At 40.6% G+C, this 13,143-nt stretch overlaps 1 long non-coding RNA gene and 1 pseudogene across 1 annotated transcript; one reads left to right on the top strand and one right to left on the bottom strand.

Annotated features, from left to right (window-relative positions):
- Positions 1–257: 257 nt before the first annotated feature.
- On the bottom strand, positions 258–6,285 carry LOC133449177 (uncharacterized; annotated as a pseudogene).
- Positions 6,286–7,723: 1,438 nt separating this feature from the next.
- Positions 7,724–8,067, top strand: LOC133449609 (uncharacterized). Its single transcript, XR_009783053.1, has 3 exons — positions 7,724–7,784; positions 7,875–7,925; positions 8,023–8,067. It is a non-coding gene; the product is annotated as an uncharacterized LOC133449609 (long non-coding RNA).
- The last annotated feature ends 5,076 nt before the right edge of the window (positions 8,068–13,143 follow it).

Here is a 13,143-nt window from a genome sequence, read left to right as displayed (position 1 = left end):
AGACAGTATGGTCTTGATTCTTACTGTTCCGTCCATGTCCTCAGTTAATCCCAGACTACAAAAGTCTGATCGAGTGAGGACTACATTGTCCACAAATGCCAGGTATTCATTTGGGTCTTTGGTCTTATCCAAAACATCCATTAACTAAGGGGAAGACAAAATAAATCAAGAACTGTACCTTTTAATAGTAAGCACAATTCATAGTACATTTGCTATATATCACCTTTTTTTTTTTGCACGTTCTGAAACTCCTGACCCTAGCATGCCTTGTTTGGCTTGACTTTCTGAAGACTGGTGAAGTCTGTCTGCTCTTTGTCATTGTTTACTAATTGAAAGAACACAGAAAAAATGTGTTATATTTCAAAGTTCAAATAAAACCTAATGTCAATCAGAGCAGCTGACTCACAATTCTGTTGTTCCTCACTTCCTCCATCGCAGCCAAAAGACGTAGCAGACATCACAGGTTGTAGGGAAGGAGCTGTTCAATGAAATTAGGTTATTTCTTTCCGATATAACAGCATAAAAGAAAAAAGGCATTAATCCTTGTGCACCACTATAACAAACTTAAACTGGAGGCCATGTGCTAAATTGGTGCACAACACAATTTAAATCTATAATTGTAACTGAGATTACAATTTTGGAATTCTATACAAAAATCCCAAATTTCATGGCATTGGCATTAACACAGCAAAAATATATAGAGGCTTCCATATTTATATTGTTTCCAGGTTTGGACAAGTGTTAAAGGAGAAAAAAGCACAAAGGAACAGCATACCCAACATGAGTCTTCCACAGCTGTCCAACTGCATCACCCCATTTTCTGGAACAAGCTTTTTATACTCCTCTTCTGCTTTCTTGTTCCTTTCCACATTGTAGTGGTGCAGTATATTTCTTTGGAGAAATATATGGGTTGAGGGTGTTGTCATGTTCAGGAAATAAATGTTTTTCTTCATTCCTGAAAACAGCTGCTCCACACACTGACTGTTGATATAACCAGCAAGCTCAGGCACGTGTTAGATCTTTCTCAGCACATCCCTGTCATCTCTGCTGTTGTCCTGGTGGAACACATCGCTAAGAACAAAATGTTCTGAAGACCCAGTGAGAGGATGGCCATCATCATCTGCTGGTACCTTGGGATGCTTCAACCAAGACATATTAACAGTCAGTTTTCCCTCTGAAGCCTGCTTTATGTTCTCCACATTAGGCTCCACCAACAGTCCTTGAAAAGGATGGAAAGTCCCTGGTTGTCTGTGGTTGCCATGTAACGCCAGACCCCTTGCATAGTCATAGACGATGATGTTGGGAAAGTGTTTCCATGACAGTAACATGTCCATATAGTCACGTGGACTCTCTGCTCGTATATTGAATTTGACAGAGCACACAATGCCACATGGACATGTAATTACAGCGCAGCCACCTATAACACAACATAATTGTTTTTAGTAATACTTATGTGCTGTACATTTTCAGGGATTAAATTACTTCAAAATTGTTTAAATGTAATATTTTATTTTATGCACCAGAGGCACCCCAGACCTTCTCAAAAACTTTGTTGTACGTGACCCTGTTGGACATCTTCTCACGCAGTCTGAGGACAAGATCCATCTTGGAGCCTTTGCTGTCCAAACCACACTGCTTGCAAAGCACTCTCACCTCTTCTACCTGTTGTACAAAAGCATTTCTAAGTCAATGTTTATGTTAAGCATATTTTGTTTGTTATAGTGCCACAACATTTATTTCAGAAATCTTATTTCACTTTTAGAACTCACCTTTAAGTTAATGAGTTCATCAGCTAGGCGCTCTTCTGTTACCTGCATGTCACTAGACATTTGGTCATCAACGTCAGTAGTTGTTTTAGGTGCTTGGAATTTGCCATGCTCTGTGTTCAGGACTACTGTGGATTGTCTAGTATGTTGGCCAATCCATGGAGCCCAGTTGTGGTAGCTTGGGGGCACGATAAAAGGATTCTTTCGACCGCCTTGGGAAACAATAACTAATGTTTAAGGGACCACATTCAATGAATTCACACACTTATTTACATAACATTTTGCTCTCTAAAACGCATTTCTGCATGACTTACATGTCATGAAACCCCGACTTATGATTTCTGTGGCAACAGCATCCCAGAATTTGTTGATGTCCCCCTGTCCATCATAGTCTTGGGGTGGCCCCTCGATGTCACTGGCTGTTTAAGGAAAAGTTGGTGTTTAGATGTCTATAGTACAAAATAATTGAGTGAATTATACTGTTTTTTTTTCTAAATCCTGGTTAGCTTAATCTGGGCTCTCCCAACTTGAAAAACAATGTCAAGTACATTGTGTCATTTTTGATTATTTTAACAGTAATAAAGGAGGTAAAAAACAAGAAAGGAAAAAAAAGAAATAAAATGAGGCATTTCCTGGACAACATGGATTATTTAGAGGACATTGTTAAATTTCAATACATTTCAATTTTTTTTTTTAACTCGAAAACTACTTTATAAATTCCCAGGTAGTCCAGGACATGTGGAAACCCTGTGACTGTTCAGTTTAATAATTCAGAGAGATTAGTTTTGTTAGTTTATTTAATTCTATGAATTATGAGAACCAAAAACTTGTCAAACTTACATGGCATATTGAAAACACCTTTCTTGTGTAGGTCCATCACGACAACAGCTGGACTGTATCCACATGATACACAAGCAAACTTGTAATCATGTTCAGTAAGGGCCTCAAAATGGAGATACCCTTTCTTTGTTCGGGAACGACACTCCCTCAGTTGCCTCAATGATCTCAACAACTCTGCTGACAGCAGTATGTCTCTGGAAAAATGAGGGACAGGGGAAATGCAATATTAATCTAATTGAAATATACATCATCTTTTGATAGATTGACATTCTGAAATAACAACTCTATTTTGACATTTAAGGACTCCAGAAATGATGCATTAAGTGCAGACGAAGCATGCTTCACAGTATTTCATCCGATACACACACATTTCTCATCACATTTATTTGCTGGTCAAAATTATGCTATCTTGTCTGAGAAGGATGTGAACAAATGGGCTTGTTAATAAGTGTGTGCGTGTGTATCGTGTACTGTGACAAATATTTCATTAACTATTTTCACATTTTTTAGTTCTCACCTGTAATGCATTCCTTATTGTGAGGCATAAGTGTACAGACAGGATTATGTGGTCATCAAAGTTGTGAAGACCTTCATCCCACTCTTGGTATCTGTACAACATGCCACACTTCATGCATGACTTGGTGTAGGTTGAAATGCCTAATAAGAAAATTGAACCAAAAGGTAAAATTGCATGCAGGCCTTTTAAGAGTAATAGTACATTTTTTCCTTTTCTTTTTTGGGGGAAACCTTACTGTATGATAAAGATGTAAAACTCTAGAATCAATCGAACATTCAAACCTCTCACCTTCAACTATGCCTGTGGTCATTAGAATCCTCCCTTTTGAAGTGATGAGTAGAGGGTCACTGAGTATGTAATCACACTCCTTGCATTTGGACTCTGTTGGTATCAGGTGCTTTGGCAAGGTACCCAACAGCTTTCCATCTCTTGAATGTTGTATGACAGTCTTGGGGAGTTCAGCAGGTAACTTTTTATAGGAAAGAAGGTAATTTAGCATTTTGGCTACTCCTTGGTCATTAGGTGGATAAGACCCTTGCTTCTTTTCATTTGTGTCCATTTCATCTGTGGTGGTCTGTGGTGAAATGTCTTGTTCTGTGGATTTAACCCTTTTAAACAGCTCCCTTTGTGTTGAAAAAAGATGCCATTTTCCAACAGATTTATGTACACATGAATGCCTAGCTTTAGAACAGGGGCAATGCCAGCTCGTCTGCTTGCTGTTGTATGCTGCCACAACCCTTCCAAGCCTAGAATAATATGACACCTTAGGCTCATAAACAGAAATGTGATATTTTGTGGATGGGCCACCAACAGAAAGATTAACAGACAGGGGCACGCCTGCAGCATCTGCCTCCTGTTGACGCTGAAGGAGACTGGCTTTGCGATCCTCTCCAAACCACTTATTTTCCACCATTTCCACCAAGGCCTCCTGTGGCAAATCCACTGCTGGTTTGTGTGCACGTGGGCAGAACATTAATGACTGTATATGTCGCGGCTGACGGCGACTGAACTGTGATTTTAACTGTTTTTATTGAAAACACTGTGGACAGTGAACTGTGTGCAGGAGAGCAATTCAACTGGGACTTGGCTGATAATTGCGCAGGGGTGGGTGTGTCTTCCCTTGTTGTGCTCTCTTCACAGGTGAAGCAAATCTTGCAATCAAGGCTCTCAGGTGGAGACAGCGGTGATAAAAAGGGGAAACAGATGCGGCGCAGGGGTTGAACGCACGGCAGAGAGACCGACAGCGCTGGAGGCTGAACGCAGAGGGAGATTCCTGCTTGCCTTCCTGGACGTTGAGAGGACCCCCGCTTGATCACCTCATTTGTCGGGAACATCGCTCTCTATTTTCTCACATAGAGGAACGGTCTACCCTGGAGCTTGAACACGAGTGAGTGTAACTTCTCATAACTCAGTCCACTGATTGCACTCTTTTCCTGCCTTCCAGCCTGGTTTGACTCGCCGACGCTGTTCCTTTCCTGAGAGTCTGCCGGACCACGCCCCCTCACCTGCCGGACTGATCCCACGTCTGTTTTCCTGGTGCGGGACGCCAGAGCTCCCCCAGCGCACACAGCCAGGCGCGCAGAGACTGTAGGCCCTGGGCGGGCCAGTACAGACTGTTGGCTCATTGTATGGCCACGGGTTTTTAACACTGACTTTTATCATAGAGTTTTACTTATTGTCCTTTTTATTATATTATCTCGGCTGAGTATTTTTAATTCTTATTTGTTTTAGGGGCCACTGACTGACATCATTATCTGGGGGATACGAGATTTGATTGTAGGGAGGGGGGTTGAAGGGGTTTGGGGCCACTATAGATGTTTCACGAGACCTGTTTTTAATGGTGTTTGCATGTGTTTTGGAAACTTATTGTTTGGTTACCATTGGCTAATGCCGTGATCCTTATTTGATTCTGAGATTGGTTTCTTGCAGTGGTGTATCTAGGTCTCAGTCTAATTCTGGTGGCCAAGCTATTTAATTTGAGCCCCCTCCTCCCGTTGTTGTTTTTTAATATTATTGGTGGCAGATCTTAACCCCCAGATTTCTTTTACTCCAGTGAGCCGGAAATATATTACTTGTTGTTCACTATTGAATAAAGTGTCGTAACCTTCCACCTGCTTCTGTGGTCTATTGGGGATCGAAAAGAACCTACCGATTGTGACATATATGCTGACATTCAAAAGGGAGCATCCTCGACCTCACAGCAAAGTCAGCATTGCGACAACATTGTTCCACCTCGCACATCAATTTTGGTGTGGGCCCCCAAGTATTTTTTACCACATGGATTGGTGTTGTTGGAGCACAAAATGACTTCTCAACAGCAAACACCCCATTTTTAGGATCCACACACTTGCATGCCAAAAATCTGTCCCTGGTAACCGTTTCAAAGCCAATTGTATGCTTCCGTAAAACATTCTTTTTTAAATTTTTAGTGTTTAACTTCAGTTGACAGTGTGGACAAATTACTGTTCTCCGCTTGCCAGTGGAGATTACTGGTTGCTGTTTGGGGTCTTCAGGGGCCAGGGTTGTCTGTTTGGGGGCCTGTGGAGGATGTGGAGAGGTGACAGTGGCTTCTGGAGGATGTGGAGAGGTAACAGTGGCCCGTGGAGAATGTGGAGGGGTGACAGTGGCCTCTGGAGGGTGTGGAGGGGTGACAGTGGCCCGTGGAGGATTTGGAGGGGTGACAGTGGCCCGTGGAGGATGTGGAGAGGTAACAGTGGCTTCTGGAGGATGTGGAGAGGTAACAGTGGCCCGTGGAGGATGTGGAGAGGTAACAGTGGCTTCTGGAGGATGTGGAGAGGTAACAGTGGCCCGTGGAGGATGTGGAGAGGTAACAGTGGCTTCTGGAGGATGTGGAGAGGTAACAGTGGCTTCTGGAGGATGTGGAGAGGTAACAGTGGCCCGTGGAAGATGTGGAGAGGTAACAGTGGCTTCTGGAGGATGTGGAGAGGTAACAGTGGCCCGTGGAGGATGTGGAGGGGTGAAAGTGGCTTCTGGAGGATGTGGAGAGGTAACAGTGGCCCGTGGAGGATGTGGAGAGGTAACAGTGGCTTCTGGAGGATGTGGAGAGGTGACAGTGGCCCGTAGAGGATGTGGAGAGGTGACAGTGGCCCGTGGAAGATGTGGAGAGGTGACAGTGGCCCGTAGAGGATGTGGAGGGGCCATGGTGGCCGGATTAGGAGCCGCTGGACATTCTGGAGGTATACGACCGTGGTCCATAAGATGTTTTAAAAATTGAGCCCTGTTAATTATAGTTGCTTGGCAATACAGGCAGTGGAAGTGAGTTGTCTTTCGACAACCCAATCCACACTTCATGATTGTGAACTCTGAAAGAGGCATAACAGTAAAGTAAATAACATTTACTTACTAAATACATAATATGACCGACTCATAAAGCATCCTATCTCTGAGTTTTATACAAGTGATTTTAAAATCAAAAGACAAGATATGCTCTTAATAACAACAAAATAATGTCACTCTTATATTCATAGAGCATATTTACTTTAAATGTTAATATAAAGTATGAACGATAAGGGGTCATATCGCAGAACCCTTAATTACAGTGTATTTAATAACTACATTTCAAAAGTAATACCTTTGTGCCTCACTGAGGAATGGCCCTTAATGTGGTTTCCACCTGATTAGTTCCAGATCCACTGTATTTGCAGAAAGGACATGTTTTTGTGGATTTGGGGAGGTCATCCCCATCATGTATCACTGTAATATGTCTCTATACATAAAAAAGAAAAAAGAAACAATCAAAGAAGACAAAGTCCCAAAATACTGACTATGCATAGAATGTTTTTCTTGTACTATGATTAGTCTCATTACAGTGCATACACCACTGAATGCACTCTGATATTAGTATTACGTTAGTATTACGTTAGTTTAAATATAACCAGGGTGCGATTTGCAGGTACACGTGCTACCCTCTATTCTGCTGAATTATTTTTATCCTCGGTGGGGACAACATTTATCTGTCCACCCAAAGTATGTTCACATTACATTGTAATTATTAACACAGCCAAAATACAAAGAGACTGTGCATTCTGGTTGTGCTGTGATTTTAATCCAGCGCTCGCAGACAGCAGTTTTAATTGGAAAACCAACCAGATTTTCTGAGAGGCACCTGGCTGCAGGCCTCCACTGTGAGGTCGCTTCCGGTGCAGGCCTCCACTGTCAGGACGCCTCCACTGTCAGGACGCCTCCACTGTCAGGACGGTCAGGACAGGGAGGAAGGACTTTTTTTGGGGGCGGGGGGGGCGGGGCAGGGGGGAGTGAAGACGTTTAAATGTCGATTTCATCTGCCATTTAAATCGAGGGACACCAGCGAGTCAATCTATGTCCAGAGTAGCGGTGAGTTGCTGATTTTGCTTATACACAGAAAGTAAATGCATGGTTTCTTGTGTTCTTGATCAATATAGGTGCCGTAAAATAGTAACGTTATAGAAGTCATTAATGATGCAAATTACCGCATGTTACATGTTGGTTTGTGTTGTCATTGTCTGTCCTGAATCGGAACCAGTGATGCATGTGAAAAGAGCCCATATTGATAATTATATTATTTACTACTATTTATCTTTTTAATGCAACTGTCTTGTAGAAACCTTTCCCAGTCACTAAATCCTGGCAACTGGACAGAGAAAACTGGATTACAAATTCAGGTAAGAGTATAAAGTATGTATATATTAATAGTTGAATACTTTATTACTGTAAAACAATAATTACATAATTGACTTCTTTCTGATATCTAGGGTTTTCCACGACAACCATACGGGATTGACTGTGGCATCTTCATGTTGATGGTAGTAGACATTATTTATTATATATTCATTATTTGTGCAATTCTGTGTGTGTTACAGATATCATCATTAAATTAAAATTACTATGTTTTATTCCTAGAATGCCTTTTACACCACACTGGATGCTCCCTATGACTTTTCTATTGTAAGTTGATTCATGCAATCAAAGTAAGCTCAAAATTACAACAAAACATTTATTATGACATGGTGTGAGGCTTTTGTTTTTTTATCTTCACTTTTCAGACGGACATGCCACTTTTGGTGGTGTATCATCCTTATGGAAAATTTTGACCTTGGAAGGTGAGACTGCAAAGATTTTGATATTGACTTGAAATTGTTACAAGAAATGTTTTATTTATTTCTATTGTTTAATCATTTTTGAGCCATGGAAAGCTGTTCGCCCACTGGACAGATGCATCAAAAGCCCTCCTGCGAGGTGAGGTGCCACCAGTGTTTAGGCTGATGAAAAGGAAGGTGGATGACATAACTGAGGTCAGATTTAAATTTTGTTTGAGTTCCATCTAAGTTTGTCTTTTGTTTCAGGTCAGAAACCAGCATTTCTATTTCCCTATTTTTTTTTACCAATCTTTTTTCCAATTGTACTGCAATTGTCGGGTCACTTTAAAGAATATGCCATTCACAAGTTGAGGTCAAACCTTCTGTCTGCAATTTAAAAATAAAGTGTCTAGATCAGTGGTCGGCAACTGGCGGCCCGCGGGCCAAAATTGGCCCGCCTCCAATAATATCTGGCCCGCCAGATGACATTGAAAATCTGATTTAAAAAAAAAAAAAAAAAAAAATAATAATCTTTTTTTTTTTTTTTTAATTATTATTTACTATCACAAAAACGACAATTTCATAGATAATTCATAGCCTTTATTTAGAAAAGATAAAATAAAATAAAAGTAGAATCTTCATGATTCCGGACGCACACAATTCTGTATAGTTCCCTGTCACCTGTAGCATAGGGGGCCTTAATTAGAGGTGCACACCAATATTCAGGAGTAACGTAGGCACAGACTCCCGCAAAACTCCTGAAGCTGTAGAAATGGTAAGACGTATTTGTTGTGGTTTCAACTGTGAAAAATACAACTGATAACTTACCTTGAGTTTTGCTGTTGGTCTTTTAAATGGTAAAACGTCCATTATGTCTAAAAATACGTCGGAAAATCCGCCTCATTTGCATATCCTCTCACTCGTTTCAGCAGACACAGAGGCACAGAGAGCTGCTGCTACGTGTGCACGTACTGACTACTGTGCTACTGTTCATATCATGGGTTTTTCATGTGTTTCATGTCGTTCTGTGTATTTTAAAGAAGGACTGCATTTGTTAGTAGCTTGGCAGAAAATAATATTATCACCAAGTTACTTATAAGCGGTTTCATAACGCAGCCACAGAGTAGCGCTAAAGCAGTAATAATGCCGCGTTCCATTTGTCCTCGGAAGTGGGGATTTCCCAGTTCCCAGTTGGATTTTTCAACTGGAATGCCCCTCGAAGTGGGATTTCCCACTGGGAAAGTGGGAGAGTCTTCACCACCCCCGAGTTCACATTCCAAGATGGCTGCCCCGGTTGTAAACAGTAGAAGAGAGCTCTGTAAAAATTCGTAGCACTTCATTCTAGTTTTGGTCACACTAAATCAGTCGTATACAAGTATTGTTTGGCATATATATGCTGCTATAGAGTAATTTACATTTTTCATGTGGTATATGCGAAATACAAACTTGTTTACCTACTTTGTAACTAGAACGCTGATAACTGGGCTGTGACGTCATTCCCAGTTCCGACTTCCGAGGTAAATGGAACGCAGCATAACACACTAATAACAGTCTGTAGCAAATTCAAGTTACTTTATTTAAACTAATGACTTTCTTTAATTAATTTTTTGTACAAGATATAATAGTATAATAATACTAGTAGCCTATAGATAAGGGGGAAAAAGTTTTGTTTAGTAGAAAAAAAAACACGCTTCGCCTGATTGATGTGATGTTCTGGCCCACCATTCAGTTGCTCCGAAAAACTTTGGCCCGAGGCCAAACTTACTTGCCGACCCCTGGTCTAGATCATGCATGATTGGATGATTGCATGATCTCTAATATGTCTAGGAGGGCACTGCTGGGATCTTTTCTTTTTCTTTTTGGAGCTTGTGTTTTGAATATTACAACTGATCATTTTGCTTATCTATATCTTTTCAGGATGAAGAGCAGCAGGCTGAGGTCTCAGTCAGACCTGCCGACAAGGACACACCAGTGGAAGGGGTAAGCTTTTTCACAGTATCTATTGGTCAGATACTGTTGGTGCAGCAGCTATGGTACACACATCTTTCTGTTTTTTCCATAGACTCGGTTGAAGATCAATTGTTCTCTGCCAGAGTGGACCTGCCTGATATTCTGTGCATGGGGGAGGAGAACCAGGCTGAGGCTGCTCTGCAGTATGGGAGGGTTTGGACAGAACAACTGGACGACGATGAGAAGGACTCAATCCTGGAGCCCTTCAAATTCACATTTTACTCCATAAAGGACATGTGGACATTTTGTGAAGAAATTGTGGACAAAAGACACAGTTTGGCTTACTGTGAATGTCATCACAGATGAGTGACTTGTGTTTTGGAAATAAAGGGCTACAGAACATTTGATCATATTGTGACTTGGTGTTTTTTATGTTTTTCTCTTTGATCACATATTTCACTTGGATGATACTGTAGATATCAAGAGTTAGGGTTGTATCTAGTGGTACTTAGGTGTTCCAGCAGCACAAGAACATAATTAGCATAGACATAGAACCAAACATGAAATTTATGGTGGTTATGAATAAAAATACAGAATAATACAACAGAAAAACAAATAAAGTAAAACAGCAGTGCAATAAAGTCAAAGTTAAATGATAATGAAAAGCCAGTGAAGTACTGTATATACTGTATAGTACACAATAAAATGTATAGGCCTATGAGATGTTGGCTTATGAATATGAGTAATAACTTAAAATGTATGCATTGACCAATGTTACTCCTGCCCAACATTGTTTTCATTGATCAACTATTTGACCTCTTTTCAAGATCCTAAGCTTTATAGTAGGCCACAAAGACAATTGAGCCCCGAGTCATATCACCCCCTGTTTGTTTTTCATAATGACTAAGTTGTACAGTTAAGCAATGCAGTGTATATTAGTCTACATATATGGCAATCATTAATGAGAAGTGTTTTGAAAAAGACAAAGGCTAATGCTTTAATTGTCCAAATCAAAAGCTTTATTTTATATATGTATTTTATTTATTTTATATATACTATAAATCAAAAGCTTTATTTTATATATACTATAGCAATTGATCGATTTTACGTCATATTTTTACTAATTCATGCTTTTGTGAGGAAAGCAATTCAACCGGAAGTGCACTCGCGATTTTATTTTGAAACGTATCCCGTGCATTTCCTGTCTTGATAGTGACGGTGGCTTGAGAGTAGCCTGCGGTGGTAGCGGCCTGACAGTGGAGCCTGCACCGGAAGCGACCTCACAGTGGAGGTCTGCAGCCAGGACCTCTTGGAACATTCTGAACTCATAAGCTACCTCATACTGTGCAATATTCTTCCATCCATTCATGCGCAATATTCTTTCACTCATTTATGTGCAATATTCTTTCATTCATTCATTTTCATAGTGTATATATATTTATATTGTCTGTTTCTTTTTTTTTTTTTTTACATAGCCATGTGTGCACTTTTATGGAGCTGCTGCTTAATCTCATTATATTATTATAATGACAATAAAGGCTTTCTTTTCTATTTCTATTCTATTCAAAGGTTTTTTTAGACTGTACTCTTCAGAGCGTTGTGTCAACTGAGACTCTCCAGCCGTAATTGACGTGCTCTAAGCCTTTATCTTGCTTACGTCACTAGGCAAGTTTGACATCATATGACGTTGTAAACAAATCACGTGGTCGCTGGGTTCGAAACAAACGTCAATCATCTTACTTCCGCATTTTGCCTCATGTGGAGTTTTGTTGCAGTTCCACGACTGGCCGATAGAGGCAGGTTGCAAAAGCGAGACGATCTCCAGTGACTCCCTGTTTATTAGGTCCACCTTTAGAGCAGAAATAAAAATTTACAGACTGGCTAAAAAAAAAAGAAGAAGTATTTTCGTGGTCCTTAAACGGGGTATATCCTGCTCTACACGTCTGATGCCTGTTCTCCAGGTATTTCAGAGGGGTTCTGCTGATGGAGCTGGGGACAGAGCTACCTTTGATTGACGTGCGGTGGGGGGGGTTCCCATGGGCTTCTCGAGCGACATGGCTGCACCAAGCACGGAGAAAAAGCAGCTTCAAAACCAGTCTTGATAGCGGAATGAGTCACGTGACCGAATGCTTCATCTTGAACTCCTTTTCGTGTCGTTAGTGAACAACTGCCTGAAAAACAGCTGAGATGAACCCCTTCCTCAAGGCAGGGTATCCTCTCAGCTTGCCCAATGTGATTTGCGTCGAAAGCTTCGACGCAAATCTAACCCTACGCAAATCTAACCCTAACCCTAACCCTAACCCTAACCCTAAAAATTCAAAATGTGGATAAAAAAGTCAAAAGGTGGGTAAAAAAGTCAAAATGTGGAGAGAAAAAGGCAAAATGTGAAGAGAAAAAAGTCAAAATGTGAAGAGAAAAATTCAAAATGTTGAGAAAAAATTCAAAATGTGGATAAAAAAGTCAAAAGGTGGGTAAAAAAGTCAAAATGTGGAGAGAAAAAGGCAAAATGTGGATAAAAAATTCAAAATGTGAAGAGAAAAATTCAAAATGTTGAGAAAAAAGTCGAAATGTGAATAAAAAAGTCAAAATGTGGATAAAAAGTCAAAATGTGAAGAGAAAAAGTCAAAATGTGGATAAAAATGTCAAAATGTGTCTGACGCGAGCAGGTTCTGAAGCTCTAGGACCTTCCTATCAAAAGTTATTCAAGAAAAACACTTTTTAACCATGATCCTTTGCTCCAATCGCGAAAACGACACCGTGAGCAAAGTACGGTGTTTCAGTAATGACTATCACCCACTATCCTAACCAACTCTAACTCATTCTGCAGCAGATCATTGAGCAGGCAACATCTCTCCATTGGTAGCCATTGTCTCTCCATTGATAGCCATTATCTCTGCATTGATAGCCATTTATCACACTATAGCAGGGGTCACCAATCCTGGTCCTCGAGGGCCGGTGTCCCTGCAGGTTTTAGATGTTTCGCTGCTTCATTGCA

Source organism: Cololabis saira, chromosome 8 (genome assembly GCF_033807715.1).
Source record: "Cololabis saira isolate AMF1-May2022 chromosome 8, fColSai1.1, whole genome shotgun sequence".
NCBI lineage: Eukaryota > Metazoa > Chordata > Actinopteri > Beloniformes > Belonidae > Cololabis > Cololabis saira.
This window is presented reverse-complemented; position numbering and strand designations above follow the sequence as displayed.